Source organism: Danio rerio, chromosome 8 (genome assembly GCF_049306965.1).
Source record: "Danio rerio strain Tuebingen ecotype United States chromosome 8, GRCz12tu, whole genome shotgun sequence".
NCBI lineage: Eukaryota > Metazoa > Chordata > Actinopteri > Cypriniformes > Danionidae > Danio > Danio rerio.
In genome coordinates, this window is record NC_133183.1 from 6409586 (window position 1) to 6435000 (window position 25415).

Here is a 25415-nt window from a genome sequence, read left to right on the forward strand (position 1 = left end):
CCCACTTGTTAAGGGACCAAAAATAATAGGACAGAATTATAATCATAAATCAAATTTTCATTTTTTAACACTTGCAAATCCTTTGTCTGAAATGCATTGACATCAAACGCCGAGTTTCATCCCTGGTGGTGCTCTGCCAGGCCTCTGCAGCAACTGTCTTTAGTTCCTGCTTGTTCTTAGGGCATTTTCCCCTTCAGTTTCCTCTTCAGTAAATGAAATGCATGCTCAATTATATTCAGTTTAGGGGATTGACTTGGCCATTGCATAACACTCCAATTTCTTTCCTTCAAAAACTCGTTGGTTGCTTTTGCAGTATGCTTTGGGTCATTCCCCATCTGCTCTGTAAAGCACCATCCAATGAGTTCTGAAGCATTTGGCTTAATATTAGCAGAAAATGTTGCCTGAACATTTCAGAGTTCATTCTGCTGCTTTTGTCAGCAGTCACATCATCAATAAATACAAGAGAACCAGCTCTATTGACACCCACACATGCTCATGCCATGTCACTACTACCACCATGCTTCATTGCTTAGGATGCTGTTCCAGAACTGTGAAGGCTTTTAGAACTCTAAGGGCGGACTCACACTATGTACAGTTGCCTTGAACGGGGCCAAAGCACGCTTGTCCCCTCTTCTGTCTCCCCAGACGGCTCGCACTCACAAGACATTTGGGCCTGGGCATGCTTACGTCATCGATGATGCGCTGTTCAGAGGAGAAGTGCTATGCTCAACACAGTGGAGATTTCTTTAGTTATATTGTCAAATATTTCGCCTAACAGATCAGCCACTTTTGACGCTCATAAACAATCAGAGAGTGTTCTTGCCAACTGTGGAGAAGGGTGTTTTGACAGTTGAGTTGACAGCAACAGATTCCAAATGCATATAGCACACTTGAAATGACCTTTTATCTGCTTATTGTAGTTGGGATAATGAGGGAAAAACACACCCTGGCCATGGAACAGCTGGGAAGTGAATTGTTCCATTACTTTTGGTCCCTTAACAAGTGGGAGGCACATATGCAAACTGTTGTAATTCCTACAGTGTTCACCTGATTTAGATATAAATACTTCAAATTAAAGCTGACAGTCTGCAGTTAAAGCGCCACTTGTTTGTTTCATTTTAAATATATTGTGTTGGTGTATAGAGCCAAAAATGTTAAAAATGTGTCAATTCTCTAATATTTATGAACCTGACTGAATAATGCAAATACAAACTTTTATTTTGTATGCAGTTCATCATAAATAATTGTCCAACAGTTCTACCCAACTATATAATCTACTCTTTGGTCTGCAGGAACCATCCAATTCAGTGGGAAGCAAATGTAATTTAAAGTTACCGTCTGACAAAAGTTTCAGTACCTGCTTTATAATCCACCCAAGCGAAGGTAAGCCTGTCCAAACATGTCAGCACAATTACATGCAACATCACTTCTTTTTTTTCATCAAATGGACTGCGCTTTTCTCTACTTGACATGTCTTTCATTAAATCTGGAGAGGCTACAAGGAAAAAAAAAAACTGAAAACTATTTTAGGACTGATGTGCGCAAAGAAAACCTTCTTCTCTAATGATCGGGGATGCTGTCAGTGTCCACATTAATTTGAAATATGAATTAATTACGCGATGTAACACCGTAATGACTGCCGTAATGATTCTGACAATTAATTAAGTTTTTTAATTCTTCAGAAATCATAATAATATGCTGTTATGCTGCTCAAGAAACATTTTATTATTATGTTAAAACGTTTCTGCTGTTTCATATACAGCTAAAGACAAAATAACATCTCCTGTAAAATGTCTCAAGGGCTGATTAACAGAGCAAGGCCATTTTTGCAGTATTTTCTGATATAATTTTATTCTGGGGGAAAGTCTTCTTCTTTTTTTTTTTTTTACAATGTAGTGTAACTGAGACTCCATTAAGTACAGAAAGATCAATCCTGCCCACTGAACACAGGGTCACTTCCTCAGCAGGTGACGACTCCATCGACAATCAATCAAGAAACATTCACAGCCTGAGGGTTTATTTCTCAAACCCACCACCACTATTAGACTAACAATTAAGCCTGCTTTAATCTCAGTCTGGGAAGTGTTTGATACTTCGCACAGATAATAATCATCTGATCTCATGCGTCAGAAGTCTCCTGTTCACAGAGCAGCAGCCGGTGTGTGTTTACTGTCAATAAAAGGCTCCTCTGATCTGGGGTCAGAGGGGGAGGCTGCTTATTAAAGCAGGAGAGATGGTAAAGCAGGGTGGATCTGTGTTAGGTCGCACAATACAGGCCGCTAAATATTGCAGTTTTCCTATATTCCTGCATGTACAGTTACTTCAGGCTGTTTATACCTGGCATTAAAGGAATAATTGTCTATAAAATGAAAATATGCATGCACTATTTACTCTCCCTCATGTTGTTTCAAATCTTTGAGTTTTTTTTTTCTTTCTGAACACAAAAGAAGATATTTTGAAGAATGTTGGAAACCTGTAACCATTGACTTCCATAGGAAAAACAAATACTATGGAAGTCAATGCTTACAGGTTTGCAACATTCTTCAGTATTCATGTTTTTTTTTTTTGTGTTCAACCTAATAAAGAAAGTCAAACCAATCAGGTTTGGAGAATGAGTAAATGATGACAATATTTATTTTTGTTTTGCTTATGCTATTGACCTTATTCTGCAATGCGGAAGTGCGCTCGTTTTTGCGATGTAAATATTGTCACAAGTGTGTGTGTGTGTGTGTTTGTGTGTGATTATCAAAATCCTTTTGGTTTAATGAATAGAAAAACTAATGTAAAAACTCAACTCAATTCAATTCAAGTTTATTCGTATAGCGCTTTTCACAGTAATTATTTATAGATGACTCTATATATGCATTACATTGCAATCAAATTCAGAAAAGTTAAGGTTATTAGTTACCATCACTTTATTACTAATAACTTTAACAAACTAACTAATAGCTTTTATCAGTTATTATATATAAACATAGTTAACCTGCAGTTTTAAAGTATATAGATGTCAATGTGTACAAGTTCAATGAAGTGTATTTGTCCTTGGAAAAAGTGCAAAAAACCCTGATTTAAACAGTGTACAAATCTAAACGCACACATACACACTGTTTGTGTGATGATCAACACACGCACATGCCATCCTGCTATTGGACGCTGAACTGAGTGTTCCATCAATGAGAGCAGAATGGAATCCCCTCCTCCTTTAATTCCCTCAGGTCACCATGGCGATGGAACCATGGGGAGGAGTTTAGATTTGAATTCAGTTGCCGTAAAAAAGCAGAGGGAGGGAAACATTTGTGCCAGTGAGTTTGAAAAATTACACGTGGGGCTGAAGAGCAGGAAAAAAAAAAAAGAGAAATGTGTTTTGATTTAAGTGGATAAAAGGATGAGGGTGAATTAGCGAGAGGGAGAGGGAGGTAGGGAGGGGAGAAAGAGTGCGTTTGTGTTTGAAATGAGACAATAGAGCTGAATGTGAGTGACGGATGGGTTTACTCCAAACTCTGTTTGGGTTTAAATGTGGAATTCGGATTCAGTCAAACCCATGGGAGTTTAAAAAGGCTGGACATGTGAGTGAAATAATAAGTGCATAAAACAAATGCAATTAGAGTCACTGTCATGATGCTATCTCTTGATTATTTTGACACAAACTTGAGGAGCTGCACAGGATTGGGATCTTTATGATTGTTAATGGTGTTCCTGATGAACCAGAATGTACTTATTGTCACAAGTGTGTGTGTGTGTGTGTGATTATCAAAATAAGATCCTTCTAGTTTGATGAATAGAATAGAATGGAATAGAATAGAATAGAATAGAAACTAATTCAAATCAGGGCTCAACAATAAGGACTGCTTGATGGCCTGGGGACAGCTAGATGACGCTTGGGACAGTAGACAGGATCGTTATTGGCCTGACCGGGCCAGTGCTGCCTTGTCACTAAAGTTGAATTGAAACCTTCTCTGTGATGTCGTAAACACCATATTGCTTTTTGGTTCCTCTTATCTGATTGGTTGTTGTGAGCACGTTTTTTTCCCCATAACTTGGTAATAACCATTACAGTGAAGAGACAGCAACATGACGACTATACATCAAATGATGTTTCTAATGTCTTGGAAACAGAAATTTACATGTGTAAAACACAATGGAAAAAAGTGATTTTTGCTGTCAGTTTAGCCAGTCAGCCAGGTTTTTTTAATAATTTAGAACTGCAATAAAACAGCTGCACATTTCCCATACAGCTCTTTTTGTTTGCATAACACTTAAACTTTGCCCATTTTACATTTATTAATATTTTTTAAATATTTAAAGTCTAGAATTTTGACACATTATTTAAAATATGTGGCTAAGAAATATCTTTTTTGGCCCAATCAGGCCAGTAGAAAAAATCGTTAGTTTTGAGCCCTGCAAATAAAATCAATTTTAAATAAATACAACAAGAAAAAACTAGATAAATAGATATAAAATTATTATACCATTATCATTTGAAAAGGTAAAAATAGTGGACATGTGACTGACTATATGTGCTTTAGATTTTGTGGACTTATTAATGTTATCTTTTGATAAGACAAATGCTTTGGTTTTCCAAAGGATTTTATGATTGCAAATGGGTTTATTAGTATTATAAGTGCATAGTATGAATAAAAAAAAGATAATTTTGGATTGGTAACAAATTAAATTAAATAAAAACATAGGTTAAAAAGACAATAAACTGACAATAAAATGCAGCAATAAAATAAAAGCAAAGATAAATAAAATAAAACCAAAAGTAAGTAAAATAGGAAAAAAACTTAAAATTAAATTAAAATAAAAAAGTTAAAGAAAATTAAAGAGAAGTAAATAAAAAAAAATACAATAAAATAAAAGCAGAATTAAAAAAATAAAAGAAAAAACTAAAATTAAATTGAAACTAAAACAAAAATGAAAAAAGTTAAATAAAATTAAACAAAAAGTAAATAAAAAAACCTAAAATTAAATAAATACAATACAATACAATAAAATATATAAATAAAAGCAGGATTAAAACCTAACCTAAAAAAAATTTAAATAAAAAAATTTTAAGAAAAAAAGTACAATTTAATTATTAAAATAAAAAATGAAAAACAAAGTAAAATAAATGAAACAAAATAAAAGAAAAACAAAAAAATATAAAATGAAATAAATACAATTAAGGAAAACTAATTAAAATAAAAACTTAAGTTAAATAAAGTAAAAATGTAAATAAAATAGGAAAACATTAAATAAAAGCAGAATTAAACAACAAAGATAAATAAAATAAAGAGTACATAAAATAAGAAAACAAAAGCAGATTTAAAAATGAAAACCAAAGTAAAACAAAGTAAATAAACTAAGAAAAACAATTAAATAAATACTGTACAATAAAATAAAAAAAACAGATATTAAATAACTTATATTTAAAAAGGTAAAAACAGTGGACTTGACTAAAAACAATAAGTGCAACAAACCTAAAGCAAATGTCCTAAAGACAACCTAAAGACAATGATGTCTTTACTTTGACAAATTCTACCAATCTCTACAGGAATGGGCTCTTAATGATCCCAGAGGGTGAGTTATTGATGAAGACAGATTGAATTATTGTCTGAAGTGCATTGCATGAATTTTCAAAGAAGGTCCTTCTGGATCAATGACGAACCCTCAACAGCCAATGAGCACTCGTGACCTTTGACCTCATCCAACCCTGTAATTTTTCTCCAGACGCGTCCATCAAAGGACACAGGTCAATAATGACAAGATGTCCGGTCAGTAGGACCCCGACCACCAATCAGAGCTAGCAGATTCCAGACATACAGAGACAATGAGAAGTGCAGATGAGAGAGGAGATATAACAAAAACAAAACAAACAAATTTTTTTTAATAAAGTAAAAAAAAAAAAGAAAGGAAAAAAAAAAAACTTGTTATGTCCTTTAGATGTTATTAATAAACTAAAGGGATTTTTGACATAACATAGAATAGTTTTGTGTGTGTGTAACAAGTGAATGGAGAAAAAACAATAGAAACCGAAAATCACTGCAATTGATTATTAATTGCCCCCCAAAAAAACAAAAAAAACTAGATAAAACAAAATCATTTAAATAAAATGAACGGTGGCTCAGTGGTTAGCCCTGTCGCCTCACAGCAATAATCACTGGTTCGAGTCCCAGCTGAGTCAATTGGCATTTCTGTGTGGAGTTTGGATGCCCTCTACATTCTGTAGGCAAAACAAATTCCTTGTGTGTGTGTGTGTGTGTGTGTAAGCACAGTTGGCTGCAAAACCGATTCTGATTCTGATTTCTATATATAAAAATTGCAAAACAGAACTGGATCTAACCTATACTAATTGAATTCTATCATTCTACACAAAGTATTTTATGCAGACCTTGGATAAAAAGTTATATTTAAAATGACAAATATCTTGCTTAATTTGGATCCCACACTTTCACTGAATAGCAGCACAGTTTCTATTATGGCCGAAAAATGAATTCTCTAACAGTCTTGAAAGAAGACGATGAAACATGGCCAGGATTCAGGGCCAGGGGTTTCTGAAAAGCCCATGTCAGAATCCCAGCACCACGTGGAGCAAATACTTTGGCAGATGCTCAAACCACCCACAGTTAAAAAACTCCTCATATGAGGTGGTCAGCAGGCCTGTGTTTATTACACTCTAATGAACACTGACACACTGAACACAGGAGAAACCTCTGATTCAAAAATAAACCATCAACTATGACTATGATAGGATCAAGTCACGTCAAGATTTATTGTCGTTTATCATTTAAAAAAAAGATTTTGATTACATTTGTATTAAATAGAAACTTTTATTTTTGTTTTATTTCAATGTTTAGTCTTATTCATTTTATTTTTTTGTATTTATTGTGTAATGTTTATTTAATTTTGTTGTGTTTTTATATCATTCATTCATTTATTTTTTTCGGCTTAGTCTCTTTATTAATCAAGGGTCACCACAGCGGAATGAACCACCAACTTTTCCAGCGCATGTTTTACACACCGGATGCCCTTCCAGCTGCAACCCAGTACTGGGAAACATCCATACACACTCATTCATACTCATCCACTTCGGCAAATTTAGTTTATTCAATTCACCTATAGCGCATGTGTTTGGACTATGTGGGGGGAAACCGGAAGAATTGGAGGAAACCCACGCCAACACGGGGAGAACATGCAAACTCCACACAGAAATGCCAATTGACCCAACCAAGGCTTAAAACAAGCGACCTTCTTGCTTTGAAGCCACAGGGCTAACCACTGAGCCACCATGCTGCCAAATAATTTTATCTTTTTTTCTTTGTGTTTAAAGTTTATTTATTTTTTGTAGTGTTTTTATTTTACATTTTATGCAGATTTATTTAATCTTTTAACATTTTTGATGCTTAATATTTTATTCATTTTTCCATTGTTATTTGTTTTTGTGTTTTGTTATTTTGTATTTTTTGACTTTTTTTTGTTTCATGCATTTTGTTTTAGTTTTGTTGTGGTTTTTATTTAAGATTTTATTTTGTTGGTTTATTTTTATTTATTTGTTTGTTTGTTTGGTTGTTCTTTGATGTTTTTATTTTGTAGTGTTTTTTATTTAGTTTTATTTTTAACTTATTTTGGTGTTTGCGTTATTAAATTATTTATTTATTTTTATTACATTTTTGATTTACATTTGATTTACATTTAATTTTTTATTCATTTTATTTTTATTTATTGTATGATGTTTTATTTTATTGTGTAGTCTTTTGTTATATTAAGTTCTAATTTAGATTGCATGTATTCCCCATGTTGGTGTGGGTTTCCTCCGGGAGCTCTGGTTTCCCCCCACAGTCCAAACACTTGGGCTATAGGTGAATTGGGTAAGCTAAATTGTCCATAGTGTATGTGTGTAAATGAGTGTGTTTGGATGTTTTCCAGTGATGGATTGCAGCTGGAAGGGCATCAGCTGTGTAAAACATATGCTGGATATGTTTTAGCGGTTCATTCCGCTGTGGCGACCCCTGATTAATAAAGGGACTAAGCCAAAAATAATAATAATAAATGAATGAATGAACAAAAATATTTTAATTATACTTATATTTTAAGTATTACTATATAGTTTATATATATATATATATATATATATATATATATATATATATATATATATATATATATATATATATATATATTATTTTTTTTACATAAAAAAAAACAAATAAATGATTAAATTAAATAAACAAAACAAACTAACAAATAAATTAAGCCTGCATGCATGCTTCTGGCTTTCTTTTAAATGGCTTTCAATGGAGAAAGATGCTTTTTGCAGTGACCACTAAACCCAGACTCCACTGATACTCTAAAAAAAAAAAAAAGATTAATTTGATTTACTTAATTTTTTTAAGGTAAGTGGTTGCGATTCATTTATATGTGCTGAATTTAAACAAACAAATTAAGTTGAACATTACTAAATGTAAATTGTTTGTTTAAACTCAGCACTTTCCCTGAAAATTCCAAAGACATGCGCTGTAGATGAATTGGGCAAATTGTCCGTAGTTTATTGTGTGAATGAGAGTGTATGGGTGTTTTCCAGTGATGGCATATAAACCATATGCTGGATAAGTTGGCGGTTCATTCCGCTGTGGTGACCCCAGATTAATAAAGGGATTAAGCCAAAAAGAAAGTGAATGAAGGAATCAGCCCATTTCAATTGTTTGCACCGCTTACCTTAAAGAAATGTTGTAAATCCAATGACTCGTTTTTTTTGACAGTGTACAGCCCTGACCTGTCACTGTCCACATATGTCCATTAAAAATCTCTCCATTTACTTTAATGCACTCCATCTTTTCCCTATATACAGTTTTGTAGAGCCTGATATTTTCTGCTAAACATCAATAATCACCAGTCTATTGTCAGAGCTCAACGGAAAGCCCATCTGCACCTCTGAATGAACGTGCCACAAAATAACCAACAGAGAAAGACACACTGTGTTGCATCGAGAAAACCTTGAACTTGTTTTTCTTTGTGCGAGCTGAAGGACGACAGTGCCCTGATGCATGATGGGATGTGTTTTGATTTGAATACAATCGTACGTCTGGTTCGGGGGGCGAACGGATCAGCTTTTTAACCCCCTTTCGCTGAAAAACACCCCCCTTTTCAACCTCTATAATCGCCTGAAGCCGCTGTGAATGGCTCTTTGTGGTGGGATAGATTACAGTTAACGCTGTCCCTGTTGCTCTCCTTCTGCCCAGCTTCAGGCTTCGTCCCACAGATATGACTGGTGCTTTAAGGGACAAATCGATAATGTTTATCAGAATCATGTTCAATCAGCGACTGTGAAATGATTGGATTATTGACAAAGACTAGGCATTGGCCAATATACTATACGTTTCTGACGGTATGATAACCTTGGATTAAAATATGCTACTCTAAAATCGGTTTCATAAATGTCTGGGTAAAAAACAACAACTTGTATCCTCTCTAAACTCAATACATTTCATTTTAAGAAACATTTATAATATTTTAAAGCAGTAAACATATCAGGCTAAATAATTAAAATCAATCTTTGACTTTTGCTGTCTTCATTAGTAACAGAGATTTCTCTACAACTTGAACAGGCATCTTTGAAGATCTTTCTTTCTGTGGATATAAAGTAAAGCCACTGCACTGTTCAGGTCTTTAGCATGCTGGTTGCTGGTGTATACAGTAAGTGACGGGCTTTTTAAATGTTTGCTTGATGTGGAGGGTCTTTTGCTGCTGGAGATACTGTTGCCCTAAAAAACGAAATAGTCATAAAAACACGTAAACAAAAAAACAAAAAACATACATATGCTGTAGGAACGTTATGACAAAATGTTTGCATGGTTTTGTAAACCACACTAAAACTTGCAACTGGTTATTGTCCCATGCACATACTATATATTTATATATATTGAGGAATAATACATTTAAAAACTAAAATTTTCTCATTATTTATTCACCTTCAAGTGCTTCTAAACCTTTGCAAGTTTCCTGTTTTACTGTTGAACACCAAAGAAGAATTTTTGAAGAATGTTGGAAAGCAGTTTTTATACTATGGTAGTCAATGGTTATAGTTTTTCAGCATAGTATCTTATTCTGGGTTCAACAAGAAAGAAACTCAAATAGTTTTGTGAAAATTGAATGTTAAGTAAATAATGACATTTTTTCATACATAAAATAAATGATAAAATAATGTATAATAAAACATGAACATTTTTAAATAATAAATAAATTCTAATAAACACTTAAAATATTTATACATTTCAAAATATTTAATTATTAAATTAAAGTACAACAAAAAGAGACTTAAACACCATAACTAAAATAAACAGAAAAAATAGTTTAAACCATATATTAAACACAAATATAATACATTAAATGAACAGAATAACATTTAAAATAAATATCGTTTTTCAGCATTTTTTAAAAACTCTTATTTTGTGTTCAACAAGATAGAAACTCAAATGGTTTAGTGGAAAGTGAAGGTTGAGTAAAGGATGACAGAAGTGTTCAACCAAATGTCATTTAATATATAAAATATATTATTTTATAATGTATAATGAAGCATGAACAATTAAAAAAAAAAAAAACTAAAACACTTTGTATCTAATAATTCTAACAAACACAATTTATTTATAGATATTGAAATATTCAATCATTAAAGTATAACAAAAAGAGATAAATAAAACACTTAAACTAAAATAAACTTAAAAAAATCTAAAATTAAATATTAAATGAAATTAAAAATGTTTTAAATCATATATTAAACACGTATTTATAAATATAATCAATTAAATGAACAGATTAACATTTAAAATAAGAAAAGTTTTTCACATTTTTCTAAATCTCTTATTCTGGGTTCAACAAGAAAGAAACTCAAACAGGTTTGCGACAAGTGAAGGTTGAGTAAATGATGACAGAACCTTTAACCAAATTGTTGCGTGTGGCTTTCCTGCCCTTTCCTTCCCTTTTCAGTTTTCTATTGGTTGATTTGGTGGCGTCAGGCCTTTAAAACAGACGGAAGCGGACTTCTCTTGTTTTCCTTTATGCTTTCCTTTTAATGTTTGTTTGGAGTGGGGAGCTCCAACCTGCTTTAAGTTTGTTTGGTTGTTAATTTATTCTGTTGTTGGGGTCCCCATCTCTTGTCAATTTGGATTGTTTTGTTGGTTCTGTTATGTTAATAAATAATTTAGCTGGAGAAGTTGGCCAAAGTTTATTTATGTTACGTTGTCTTTGGGTCACGAGTCGTATTTAAGTTAAGGACCGTAACACAAATCTAATGGCAAATTGTGAAATTTGAATTTAATGGTTAATTGTTTGAATTTGTATGATCTCATTCATACATTTTAGTACGATTTGCTATTCTTTCAATGTTTAGGGGTGGGATATTTGGTGCATGCCTCCTTTAAAAAAAAATTACAACCCAGGCAAATAGGAAATAAGCGTCTCAGCCTAGATTTTCCCAAAAAGTAAAATACATTACTCTGGGTAAATTCTGTTGCATGTTTCAGATGACAAATGCACTAGAGGGCACGGCCTACATTTTGCAATTCTGAAATACATTACTTATTTGTACATTTTAGAATACAGCACTTGTCTCACAGATAATCTAGTGAACCACTGACCTTAATCTATCCATAAACCCAACCAATTGTTTTTTTCAAAAGCAGAAGAAAGAGAATAGTTTAACCTTGAAATTAAATAGCTTTTATCTCTTTTGTGGAAGCGTGCTTCACCAGACTCGAACCTGAGTGCTCTGCAGCATAAGTACAACCCAGTGCAAAATGAGGTACCAAGCAAACTGACCATGGCAGGAAAGATGGAGAGATGAGGCAAACATCTTCCATTAGAATTAAGGACATCGTTAAGGTATTTGGCTGTATTTATTTGGTGTTGTGCAAAGAACTGCACAGAAATACTACTTTATTTGTCAATAACATGTCTTTAAAAGTATCATTAGTGTGAAAAGAAACAACAGTTTTTAGCAAATGTGATCAAGTACATTTTTGTTGTTACAGAAAAAAGGGGGCTGGAGCACAAATTACCGATGAGCCAGTGTTGAACTTTTCTGGCAATTTGTAAAATAGAAGGCTGGAATATTCGGTTTTAGGTGAACCAACCCTTTAAATGGATGTCAGGGTTCAACGCTAAGGATTTTTTCTACTGGGCCAATTGGGCCAGTGGTTGAGATTTTTACTTGCCCTGCCAAAGTTTTCACTGGCCCCACCAAAAAAAAAAAAAAAAAAAAAAAAGTTAATAATTTTTTTTGCCACATATTTTAAATAATGTGGTAAAATAATGTCTGCGAATCTAGAATTTAAACATTTAAAATGATAATAAATGTATAATGAGCAAAATTCTAGATTTTATGCAAGCGAAAGAGCAGTATGGAAAATGTGCTGGTGTTTTATTGCAATTCTAAATTATTATTATGATTATTATTATTTTTTTTTTTTTATTCTAAATTATTTTTATAAAAATGGCTTGCCAAACTGACGACAATTCTTTTTTGTTTTTATTATTTCTTAAATTTGTACCCATGTAATTGTCTATTCCAAGACTTTAAATACACACATTTTCTTTGAGCCTCATAGTTTGATGTTGCCGCCATGTTGCCATCTTTTGGCTGTACTCGTTGTTACCAGGTTATGCAAGAAAATAACGTGCTCATCGTTACTGGCGGATAGGGACCAGTGACAATCCTGTCTACTGTCCCGAGCATCTTTCACGCTGGCCCAGGGCCACTGGACAGTCCTTATTGTTGAGCCCTGGATGTAGATGTGAATAAATGAGGCTAAGTTAACAGTAGTGTGTTTTAACATGAAACCATACAGACATTTACACTGTTTCACAAAATATCTTCATATTCATATTACATAAGTATAAATGCATGCCAGAAGATAAACATAGCTAGAAAATTGTACTACAAAGTTTTAGCCTATACACAATTAATTAAATGCCATTTTGAAAATGCCATCTGTTAAACAACAGTCTCGTTTTATATTAAGTGGCCTAATGACTAATATGTACTTTCGCTAACATTAATTCATTACAATGTACCTAATGTGTAGATACATTGCACTTATGCTTGATTAAATACATGCATGTAATTACATCTGTAATGAATTTCTGCAATTGCATCTTTAATTGCACCATTGACCACATCTTAACCCACCATTAAAGCTACACATAACACCAATCCTTTCCATAAGCCTACTCGTATCTCACTTCAAGATCCCCAGAAGTGTTTTACATACATTATAAACATATTAAGTACGCCGTATTTATATTTTGATGTAAGAACATAGTATTTGAAGCCACTTAATTTAAAGTGGGACCTAAAGAACTCATTACATCATGAGTCAAGTTGCGACTTTGGTAAACTGTTTACATTCCAATTTAAAACTACTTTGAAAAATTCTCGTGAACGCAGTCTTGTGTCTCGTCACACCTCTGGCACTACTGTAAACAAAGCCTGGGCTACAGACTAATGCTGGAGAACCCAGAAGGCATAGATCAATAATACAAATGTTTTACTGCCAGCAATTTGAACCAGCTAATGCTAAATGAGCAGTATGGATTATAGGGAAAACCTTTTAACGGCTCTGTGTGTCCGTCAGTGAGGTTTAATGCTGAGCTGAGTGATTCTGAGCTCTGGAATGTGTTCACGTGCTTGTGCTGGTAAATGATTGGCTGGAGGGAAAAAATAAAAAGAAACATGTAAAAGTTCAAACATCTCAAAGGACTCGATATCTCGGGACATTAAAGACAGACGAACAAATCATTAATGGTTGTGTTGACATCCTATTAGTAGAGCTTCACATAATACTCTCACACACACATATACAAAAGTGATGAGTCAAAATGATTAGTCCTCCTGTTAAATTTGAATTCTTACATATTTCCCCCCAAACACATTTCTGAACATAATAGTTTTAATAACTCATTTCTAATAACGGATTTCTTTTATCTTTGCCATGATGACAGTAAATAATGTTTGACTAGATATTTTTCAAGATACTACTTGTACAAGATACCTAAAGTGACATTTAAGGGCTTAACTAGGTTAATTAGGCAAGTTAAGGTAATTAGCCAAGTCATTGTATAACAGTGGTTTGTTCTGTAGACAATATAAACAAATATTGCTTAAGGGGGCTAATAATATACACCTCAAAATGATAAAAAAAAAAAAATTAAGATTTAAGATTTCATTCTAGCTAAAATAAAACAAATTAAATAAAATTTTCTAAAATTGTACATATTTAAAATGTATTGTAAATCATATCGTACAGTACCGCCGCTCCCTATACGCAGAGTACACAGGCTGCGTAGGGCCTCAACTCTGGAGGGGGGCACCATCTCGGCTGCTCAAAAAAAAAATTTATATTTATTTACTAATATCAACATAAACTGCGGGTAAAAAAAACAGCCAGCAGCGGCCCTGATATCGTAAATCTTACATTGGCACAAATGCAGTCGGGTGTGTCCATTGTTTCATTTTAAATAGCTTTTTTATGCTAAACAAGGCTGCATTTAATCAACTAAAATCAATTACAGTATTTAAAACGGCCACATTCTATTTAAATTTATATTGTAAAATTATCATTTGAACGCTTTCATATTAGTCAATAATATTACTAAAATTAATTAAAAAACTGAATAAATATAAATTTACACAACTAAATAAATAGACTCAATAATGGGCTAAAATCTGCGGATTCTGTGTGGGCCCACCCATAATAAATTTCAGCCGTTAAAAACAGATATCAATCTCCCAATGGAGAAAGGTGAACTATGATGATCTTAACACCACATCCCTGCAGCGTAAAGTTGGTCAGATCTGGTTTCCCGATGCCCCAGATTAAACCTGCGTCTTTGTTTAAAGCAGTCCTTCTTCTTCTGAGACTCCGGAAACATGATATGTGGAGTAACTTGCTCTTTTTGCAAGTCGATTACACCTGTTCAGTGTGAGCAGAAAGACAGGTCTTATACGCTCCTTTTTGCCATTGTTTACTTCTTGACTGATTAAACACTTGAAGTTACCTAGACGTCAGCTGAGGAATGTAAGAGATGCGAAACCAAAACCACTTGCAAGCCAAAGGTCAAGCAAAGGTAACGTGTGTTTGAATGGATCTGGCGATGAAAGAGTTTTTTGGTGAATGGCTGGTGAGCTGCATGGGGGAAGGGACGAGCTGAATGACCACTAAACGCTGCTGTTTATGGTGGATTTACAGAGAATAGGGCGGATGCTGAGGCACTGAGTTCAGCAAACAATCAGAAATCATTTTTTTAAAAACTTTTGCATCATTAGTATAATAAATAAACCAATAAATAAATAAAAAAATTAGAGAGAAAAGATTTATTTTTCATTTTACATAACATTTTTGCTTTAATGTACAAAATATTTAGCATTGACTCATCAAATCACATATATTTTATAATAAAGTCTATTATAGATGTTCATATTGCTAAATATATAAATCCATAATTAAAGTGTCCTATTATAAGTCTGTCTATATATATATATATATATATATATATATATATATATATATATATATATATATATATAACCCCCCAAATATATATATATATATATATATATATATATATATATATATATATCTTTTACGATAATTAACAAATTAAAATTTTTGCTGACTGAATCAAGAATTGTAAATATTTGTTTATGCACAACAATGATAAAGCTTATATTGTACTAATTCATCAACATGTTGGGTATTAATAAAGAAAACAATACACTGTAAAACCCAACAGTCAACTTTATCAAATGAAGTTAACTCAAGTGTAGTTAACTCAAAATTGATTTAAAGTTAATTCTACTCATTTGAAAAGAGTTTTAAATCCAGTGTTGAAGGTAATAAGTTCACAAAATACCTCAATAATTGAGTAAGTTCACAGTACTCATATAGATTAGTTTTAGATAGTTAGATTAGTTTTTTGAGTCAAATGGTTCGTAGCAATCGGTTTCCTCAAATGGTTTGAGTGGCCTTAACTTATTGGGTTTTACAGTACTCAGTTGGTTTGAGTTCTCTTTATTTATTGGGTTTTACTGTGCTCAAATTGCTTCGCTTACTCAAATGGATTAAGTTCACAGTACTCATTAAGATTAGTTTTTGATCTTAAATGATTTGTTGCAATCCGTTTCCTCAAATGGTTTGAGTTACTGTAACGTTTTGGGTTTTACAGTGTACATATAAAATCAGGGGTGTACAAACGTTTTCTTTTGAAGGGCCAAAAACCAAACTTAATTGAGGGTGGTGCGTCGAAGGTAAATACATCAAACTTTATTAAGTTAAATTTGGGTAATTTATATAATAACTAAAAAAGCTATAGCTAGAGAGCATTGCATTATATTTACTTCTGCAGTATATATTAATTTACATTTTATAATGAACTTATTATACTAAAAACAAAAACGATCTAATTTATAACAGAATGGAGTTCAGTGGAGCTCCTCTTTTTGCCTTGCTTTGCTCGTTGACGTTTTCTGCATTGTCGTCTCTCCGCCGAGTGACAGTATTTCCATTTTTAAAGGGACACGAAACACCAAAACACATTTTTTGAGATGTTGACAGTCATATATGTGTCTCACGCTGTTAAAAACGCTATAAGGACACCTATATTTCACACACAAAAGTAAAAATTGGTTATTATTTTGAGCAAATTCGTTCTTCCGATTTGAAAAGAAACTTAGATTAGATTAGATTAGATTCAACTTTATTGTCATTACACATGTACAAGTACAATGCAACGAAATGCAGTTTAGGTCTAACCAGCAGTGCAATAGCAGCAAGTGCAGGATACAGGAATAAGTTATAAAGTGCAGTTATAGAAAACTATGGTGATATTTACAGATGGATGTACTATGAACATTATATACAGGTTGGATAAGCTATGAACAGATTTACAATATATGAATATATGTGCAGGTTGCTATCAATAATCAGTAACCTGCACATATATTCATATATTAGAAACTACGTCACAGCGATGAGATACTTGTGTAAGTTCCAGCGTGGAGATTGGATGTTTGTATCGGCTGGTACAACATGACATCTTAGAGCTTTCAGCATTTATTCAAGAGAAAGGCTTGGTTGGAACCAATCAGCGCGCTCTATTGTGAATGAGGTGCAACTTCAATAATATGCATATAGCTTTAAAGACTGTTTGACACTATTCTCTGCACCTACCGAGTGCATCCAAGTTACTAAGAAATGTGGAGGGTTTTTTTCTCTCATACGGCATGCAGTATCAAAACTTCCATTAAAACCAGACTATTACAGCTGTTCATCGCACCCAATATCAAGCTTGTCACAAAGGACATGCATGAAATGTTCCTGAATGAAAGTAAAAGTGCCAAACTGCAGTTAAAGTGGACAAATTAAGAATGAAACACCTGAAAAAACTCCGGTCAAAATGTGAATAGTGTGGTGACGTGATGACATTAATCGAATTATGAGCTATAACATGTAAAACATGATCATAAAAGGAACATTCAAAAAGCAATTCATGTAAACACCTTAATCATATTATTGTCTTATTCAGATTACGGCAAATGATTCCATTACTGATGTCCATGTAAACAAAGTAACTGTCTTTCTCCTCTGCATCTGTGTTTGTTTTGCCTCTGTGAAAATCAGCAAGTGCACCTACTGAAACTCCCCTTTTCATGCAAACCCTTCCCTCTTTCGTCATTCGACACCCCCACCTAAACACCTAAAGCTTGACCCACTTTCCTGACTTTTTTCAAACTAGAGGTGTGAAAACACCCTGCTGAGTCAGGGGGTTAATGGCTCTTTAAAAATCAGATTAATTCACAGATAAATTTAATTGAAACATTTAATTAACATTTTTAGCTGAGCAATAAAACAAACAAACAAACAAACAAACAAACAAAAAGAAGGTTGTGTTAAATTAGAAATGACGATCTCTGTTAAAGGCACTTGCCACAACCTTCACCATCACTCTCTTCTCTGTTGGAATGGTGAGCCAAATCAAAGGTTACCATGGGCCAACTTTGGCCCGCAGGCCCTAGTTTGGGCATCTCAGTATATATATATATATATATATATATATATATATATATATATATATATATATATATATATATATATATATATATATATATATATATATATATATATATAGATAGATAGATAGATAGATAGATAGATAGATAGATAGATAGATAGATAGATAGATAGATAGATAGATAGATATAATTATTATTATTATTATTATTACATATGATTTATTTATACATTATTTATTTATATGCATTTCGTCTGTTGAACACAAAAGAAGATATTTTGAATATTATTTTTAACCAAACAATAGATGGCCTCAACGACTTCCATAATGAAATCTCTACATCTCCTTTTGTTTTAAGCAGAAGAAAGTAACGTCCCTTTACAATGAGTAACAACACAACATTTTGCTAAACTTTTTAGTGCACTTTTCCAGACATCACTCATAATATTTGTTCGGGTCTGTTTGAGATCCTAAAACTAAATTTCTGAAACTGCATAAATCCCGCGGAGAGACAGAGCTAAATCAGCATGCAGCCATAGTGGTGTGGTTGTATCGTCCGGCTCTCCCTTATGGGGGTCGTTCCCTAATTTCCTCATGAGGCAGGAAGTGAAGCGCATTTGATCAGCTCTTCTTAAACTAACGGCTCCTGACAGCACAGGCCGAGCGTTCATGATCCACACAAACCACACATGCTGAACTCTGCACAGCCCATCACAAAGAGACGGCATGAGACGCCATTCACAACACAGTTAATATGCAGAACGTGGCATATCTGACCTTAAAGAGCATTTAGATAAAAAAAAATCACATGCTATAGCACAGCCAAAAGGGATTTTCTTACTAATTTAGTACAATTAAAGACAAAATTATCGTCCCTCTTGTGGAAGACTATTTCTAATTATAACAAAGTGATGTTTCACAGAACAAGTTTTTTTTATTTTTTTTTAGTATTTCCCATTATATTCTGGAGAAATTCTTTTTCTTTTAGTTTGGCTGTAATAAAATATTTATTTAAAATCATAAGGTCAATATTCTTAAGAAATTAATACAAATATTCTTAATTACTCCCTACATTGGCTAAAAATCAAACCACAGTTGTCCTATAACTTGCCTATTTAACCTAGTTAAGCCTTTAAATTGCACTTTAAGCTGAATCCTAGTAGCTTGCAAAATAATTAGCATGTACTGTCATAGTGGCAAAGGCTAAAACTAGTTAATAGAAATTAGTTTTCTAAAATTATTATCTTTAAAATGTGTTGAAAAATTCAGTTATTTGTTAAACAGCACTTGAGAAATATTTGACAAATTTCACAGATACTGTACTTCTAAACATCAAGACGCATTTCTTTTAAAAGCTAAATTACAAGATAATTTATACTTAATGTTTTCTAAAATACAAAAATATATATTTAAATTTAATTAAAAATCTAATTCAGCAGAGCTACAGGTATTGAAATTGAAGTATATTGACAGACGATTGCCAGACGTTTTTTTGCCTTATTTGATCATTCATTCATTTTCTTGTCGGCTTAGTCCCATTGTTAATCTGGGGTCACCACAGCGGAATGAACCGACAACTTATCCAGCACGTTTTTACCCCATCTCTGGGAAACATCCACACTCACAAACACGCACACACACTCATACACTACGGACAATTTATCCTATCCAATTCACCTGTATCGCATGTCTTGTGACTGTAAGCACCCGGAGGAAACCCACGCGAATGCAGGGAGAACATGCAAACTCCACACAGAAACGCCAACTGAGCTCAGGTTCGAACCGGCGACCTTCTTGCTGTAAGGCGACAGCACTACCTACTGTGCCACTGCATAGCCCTTATTTGATCAGTAACTGTGTTTTGTATTTGACTACTAATCACACCAACATTCTTGACATTATTTTTTGTTGTTGTTTTGACCCTTAGGGTGCTTTCACACCTACACTTTTGTTTCGGAACGTGTCTCATTTGCCCAGTTAGCGCGTTTCGTTTGGCATATGTGAACAGGGCAATCGCTCCGAGTAATCACTCCGAGATCGCCTGAGTGAGGTGGTCTCGGCTCGATTGAAACGAACCCTGGAGCGGTTCGATTGCAGTGAGAAAGTGATCCGATCGCGGTTATATCACAGTGTTTTATGGATATGTAATAGGCATACGGCTATATGAAGAGAGAATTATGAGTAGGGCGGAAAGTTTCGCGAGTTTTTGGATGCCCGCAAACGAGTGATGATCTCCCGGTAATCTCGCGTCTCCCTTCCGGTCCTCAAATAGGCATCATCGCGCACCCTTCTCACCCCTCGCCAACGCATCTTTACTCAGACACGTCGCGCGCGCACCTTGTCAATCACCACCAAACCACCACCTTTCCCGACAGCTGAGCGGGACGCTGCAAAATAAACCCTGACACTCTGACCAATGTGAGGAGAGTTTGCTCGCACATAACTTGTTTTAGCTCTTTGTTCCGATTAGAAACTTTGCAGTCTGAAAGCGAACCGCTCCAAGAGCAAAGAGCAACAATGTAACAATTATAATCTCTGTTTCAGAACAACTGAATCGATTCACAGGTGTGAAAACACCCTTAGAGCCAAGGTACACATTCACCATAAGAACCTCATCTCTGTTCCCAAATGCAATGACTTCAGTTTTCTCTTTGTTTAACTGAGGAAAGTTTTTGCACATCCAACTGTTCATTTCATTCATGCATTTTCTGAGGGTGTCATTTTGATAATTTTGATGATATTTTTTACTCTTATTGATGATGCCATTTTGCTTCAAGAGTAATCGTTTCTAGGAAATAATTTGCATCAGAAAACAAGACAAAAATCTTAAGCATGAAAATGGCTTTTTGCAGTGTGCGCTTACATCTTGATGATAGACTCTTGACTTGGCCAAGCAATAAACAAGCAAGCAATAACCCAGAACAACCTGGAAACCGCAGTGCAATATGACTAAAAATCATTCATGTCTGTGTAATAATTATAGATGGGAACAACCGCTGTACTCAAACATCCATTAAGCTGATCTGCATGAGTTACTCTGGTATTTTTACGGGCAAGTTTGTGTTTCACAACTTCTCTGTCATGGAAACATTGACTGATTCCTCTCACGTGCCTCAACTAAAGCGAGCAGTGATAGGGAAAGTCCTAAAATAAAACAAGGATGGTCTTCCTTCCCTTCGTGGGGGTTTTGTGGGCATTGAGCCACTTCTGTCAGCCTGGTAATCTCAGCCAAACCTCATCAAAGTAGTCCAACAACGCAAAGATGCAATTACTTCTCATGCTAATCCGAAATCCAGCAAATATCTTATCCACTGATGATTTGCAGCTTCAGTTTGGGATTTCTCTGATGCTTACAGGGTGCACATGAATTTGGAGTATGCAGTGTACAAAGAGTAAACAATGACTAAAGTACAGATAAAAAGTTAAAAAGTGGTCTAAATTAACAGGAAAGTTCAATACAAGCCAAGACTGGCTGGAATGTGCATCACAAAGGGCTGCTGAATGCTTGATTCTGATTGGCTGATGGACATTCTAAAGTGTGCAGTTATTTTTAATTAAACACACTGATAAAATAGTCCCGGCAGGTTTTGATTATCACTATGAAAAATAAGCTATGATCATTTATTTGAATAAGTTAATTAAATATGTTAATAAATATTTTCACATTTTTAAAAAGCAAGGTTTAACTTAATTTGAACTAAAAATGTAAGGTTGCAAGAATGTTTACAGTGTAAAGACAAAAAACAAGACAAGGTCTCACTGGAAGAAGAGACAGTACTATCTGAATGTGATCTCCTGGCTAAATAAAGGAAATAATAATAATAAAAACAAAAAACATTTACTTGAGATGCAAATGAAGGCTTAAAAAAGGCAACTTCTTGTGAGTGACTTCTTATCTTTGACGCTCCGTACTCATTATTGACAGTTTCGTCAATGTTTGCTTTATCAGAACTGCTTTTTCCTCATTTTTTGCTTTCTTTATTTAACCCATGACCTGCTATTTAAACACCACAGAACAAAAGACTATTGTGTCTCACAATTCTGACTTTCTCGTAATATTATTTACTTTTTTCCCGTAGAATTGCAAAATAGACTTGTGCAATTTTAATTTATTAGCTCAGAGTCAATTCTGAGACAAAAGAGAGATGCAAAACTCAGAATTTAGAGAGAGAAAAAAAAACTTAATTAAGATGCAAACTGATTTTTAGGATAAATTCTAGGGGGAAATGCCTGAATTGCAAAATGTAAAACTCAAAACTCTGATATACAATAAAAAAAACAGCATTGAGAGGCAAACTCAACATTTTGGGGGAAATGCAAACTCAAAATCCAAGAGACTTTTACCATTCCTGCTCAAAGTATATAGTAAACAAAATTTATTAATAAAAAATGCATGAATACATTAATTAATAATATACTAATATAAACTATTCTGCTTAAAATATATAGGTAGGTCTAAATAAAAAAATTAAAAAAATCCAAGTTCAAGCCAGAGTAATATCCAACAAGAGCTTCCACATTGCAATGATTAAGTCATTTTTCCTCAGTTTATCTCTATTCTGTCTAATTTCCTTTGAATTATGCAAATAAAAAGTCATAATTAAAGGGGCATGAAACCCCTCTCTTTCAGTTCAAGTCTACCTCAAAATTAAAAAAAATGATGGGCATCGAGTGCTGTAAGCAAAGGGAGGAGTGGAGTTGGCCGGCAGAGCAGGAGAGAAGGAGGGGAGCAAACAACTTTTGTCAGTGGGCTCACAAAACGAGACACAAACCGTGAGGAGACACATGATTTTATAGGTTACAAAGTTAAAATGCAAAGAAGTAAACAGTATTTTTATGCCCTGATACATTTGTTATTCATAATTTCATATACACATTACCACAATTTGTTATATCATTATAAAGATAATCGTGTTTATATAAACACTATAAATGAGAAGGACTTCTCTCCTCCTCAGTCCTTGGGTCTGAATGCAGACACATTGGATAGCAGTGCAGCAGGTCTCTTACCCTATCTATTTCAACCCTTAACCCTGTAGGTAATGCAAAGGATTTTAAATATAGTCGAACACAGTGGCACAGATATAGGCGATGTGTCTGAATGGTAACAAACTCAACTGATAAAAGACAAAGTTCGCCATTCTCCAGTTCTCGTACTGCTCTCCCAACAACAATGCTTGCTGCACACAAGCAGCTATGCTGTATCGGCCTGTACAGCATTGCAGGGAAAAACATGCAGCAAACCCCTTGGATTATGGAAACAAATACATACAACCCATGCCATGCGCGGACACCGTCTCACAGCTTGGCAGGTCAACCTTACCTTCGGAAAGCACATGCAGTCATGAGTAATTAGGAAGCAAGGTCTTTTCATATAGGATAGAAAACTCAGCTATGAATAATAATGAGAAACCGCTGTGTCATCACTCCACTCGCAGATTTACGATACATCACTGCAGGGCTCGAAATTGCGACCATTTTGGTCGCATATGCGCCCGAAAATTTATCTATGCGACCTCATAATATATTTTGGCGCATTAGTGCGACTGCAGATAATGGTTGTAGTGCGACCTGTTTTGATTTTTTGTAAAAACGTGCTGAATTGGTCTTCCCTGCCGCTATATTGGTTCATATTAGCTGTCAATCACTCAAGACTTTCCGCTGTCAGATGACAGGGAAGGAGCTTTTATGACCACGGGAAATACAAACGGCTGAAGAGTGAAAACTTAAAGCACACAGGTTTGCAAACCCCACCTAAAGTTGAGGCGCAGATGAAAGCCATCATGACATGTCACGTGGTGAATAATGATCCGCCAGCTGAGATCAATCGAGTACGCGCTTCTTGGAGAAGGTGCCCGAATCTCGATGCGTTGCATTCACTGCGTGTTCAGCGCAAATGTCCGCTAAAAGTCAAATCAAATACTGTACATATCATCGCCAAAGAAGCTCGCCTTTACTAAGTTTACACTGAAACTGCGGCTCATAACAAAGACCGGTATTGCGCCGATCGTTAGCGCAAGAGTCCTGCTCTGCCTGCTCATAAATTGGGTCGGCTGACTCGCCAGCTTTCCACTAACTCAGAAAAATGAAAATCAGCTCAGACTGAACATTTAAATTGACACAAACTGAAACCAAAACTTTTAAAGAGTGATAGAAGTGAGACTTTACTTACTTTCTTTTGTCTATTCTTTTTTTGAGTTGTATATTATTCTTTTTTTATTTACTGATGACTGCTTTGCAGCTTTCATCATTGAATTGAATTATTTATTATAATCTTTTGTTTGTTTTGTAGCAGAAATAATATTTACATGCATATTAATTGACATGCTTATAAAACAGCTCTACAAAAAAAAACATTTCTTACTGCAATGCTTTATTTTTGTTTGATGCAAACTATACAATTATTTTTCATAAAGTAACAGACTTTTTATAGCAGATAACCTACATTCATGCACATTCAAGGCAGTATCATAATGAGAAATTGAAATCATTACTATTATTGTCATTTTTTATCATCATAAATATTCTATGGCCTAATTATTAGACATTCATTTTGGAATTATTACACACAAATATCAATGTCTTCGCAGCATTAGTTAGATAGTTGTTTCTGGTTTTTGTCAGTCTTCTTAATGTTGTTTTAAAATACAATAAATCCCTTTAAAAACTATTTGCAGAGGTGCTCATTCATTTTTGGTGGGTGCTCCTAAATTTTTTCTGGTGCTCCTAAAAATTTTTTGGTGCTCCTAAATATTTGAAGTTGGGAGCACCGGTGCTACCAAGTAAAAAAGTTAATTTCGAGCCCTGTCACTGATTTTGATTCCACCCCAAAAATCATTTTAAACCCGGAAGATGAAATTAGCTGACAAAAGCTGAAAGTTATCAAGTTTACCCCACAATTAAAGCTGACTGGCGCTACTGCGGTCTTAACTGATGCTCAACACACACAAACCTGTTAAAAACTCTAAAAATTGCTCCAGGGGGTCTACTGACAAAGTCCGCAATCAACTTTTTTGAGGAATCCTATGACTTCCAAAACGAGTGACTAAACACATTTGTCCCCGTTTACTGTAGAACTTATCAAAACTAAGCTTAAAACAAACTACATGAAATAAAAATATGGAGGCAGCACGGTATCTCAGGTTAGCACTGTCATCTCACAGGAGGAAGGTAGCAGGTTTGAATCCCGGTTGTGCCAGTCGGCATTTCTGTGTGGAGTTTGCATGTTCTTACCGTTTTGTTGTGGGTTTCTTCTAGGTGCTCCAGTTTCTCCCACAGTCTAAAGACATGCGCTATAGGTGAATTGGAGAAACAAAATTGGCCATAATGTATGAGTGTGTGTGAATGCGAGCGTTTATGGGTGTTTCCCAGAA

The 25415-nt window shown here is 34.3% G+C and overlaps 1 protein-coding gene across 2 annotated transcripts in view; it reads right to left on the reverse strand.

The window, feature by feature from the left end:
* igsf9b (immunoglobulin superfamily, member 9b) overlaps positions 1 to 25415 on the reverse strand; it is a 113106-nt gene that overhangs the window by 43366 nt on the left and 44325 nt on the right. The window lies entirely within an intron of this gene.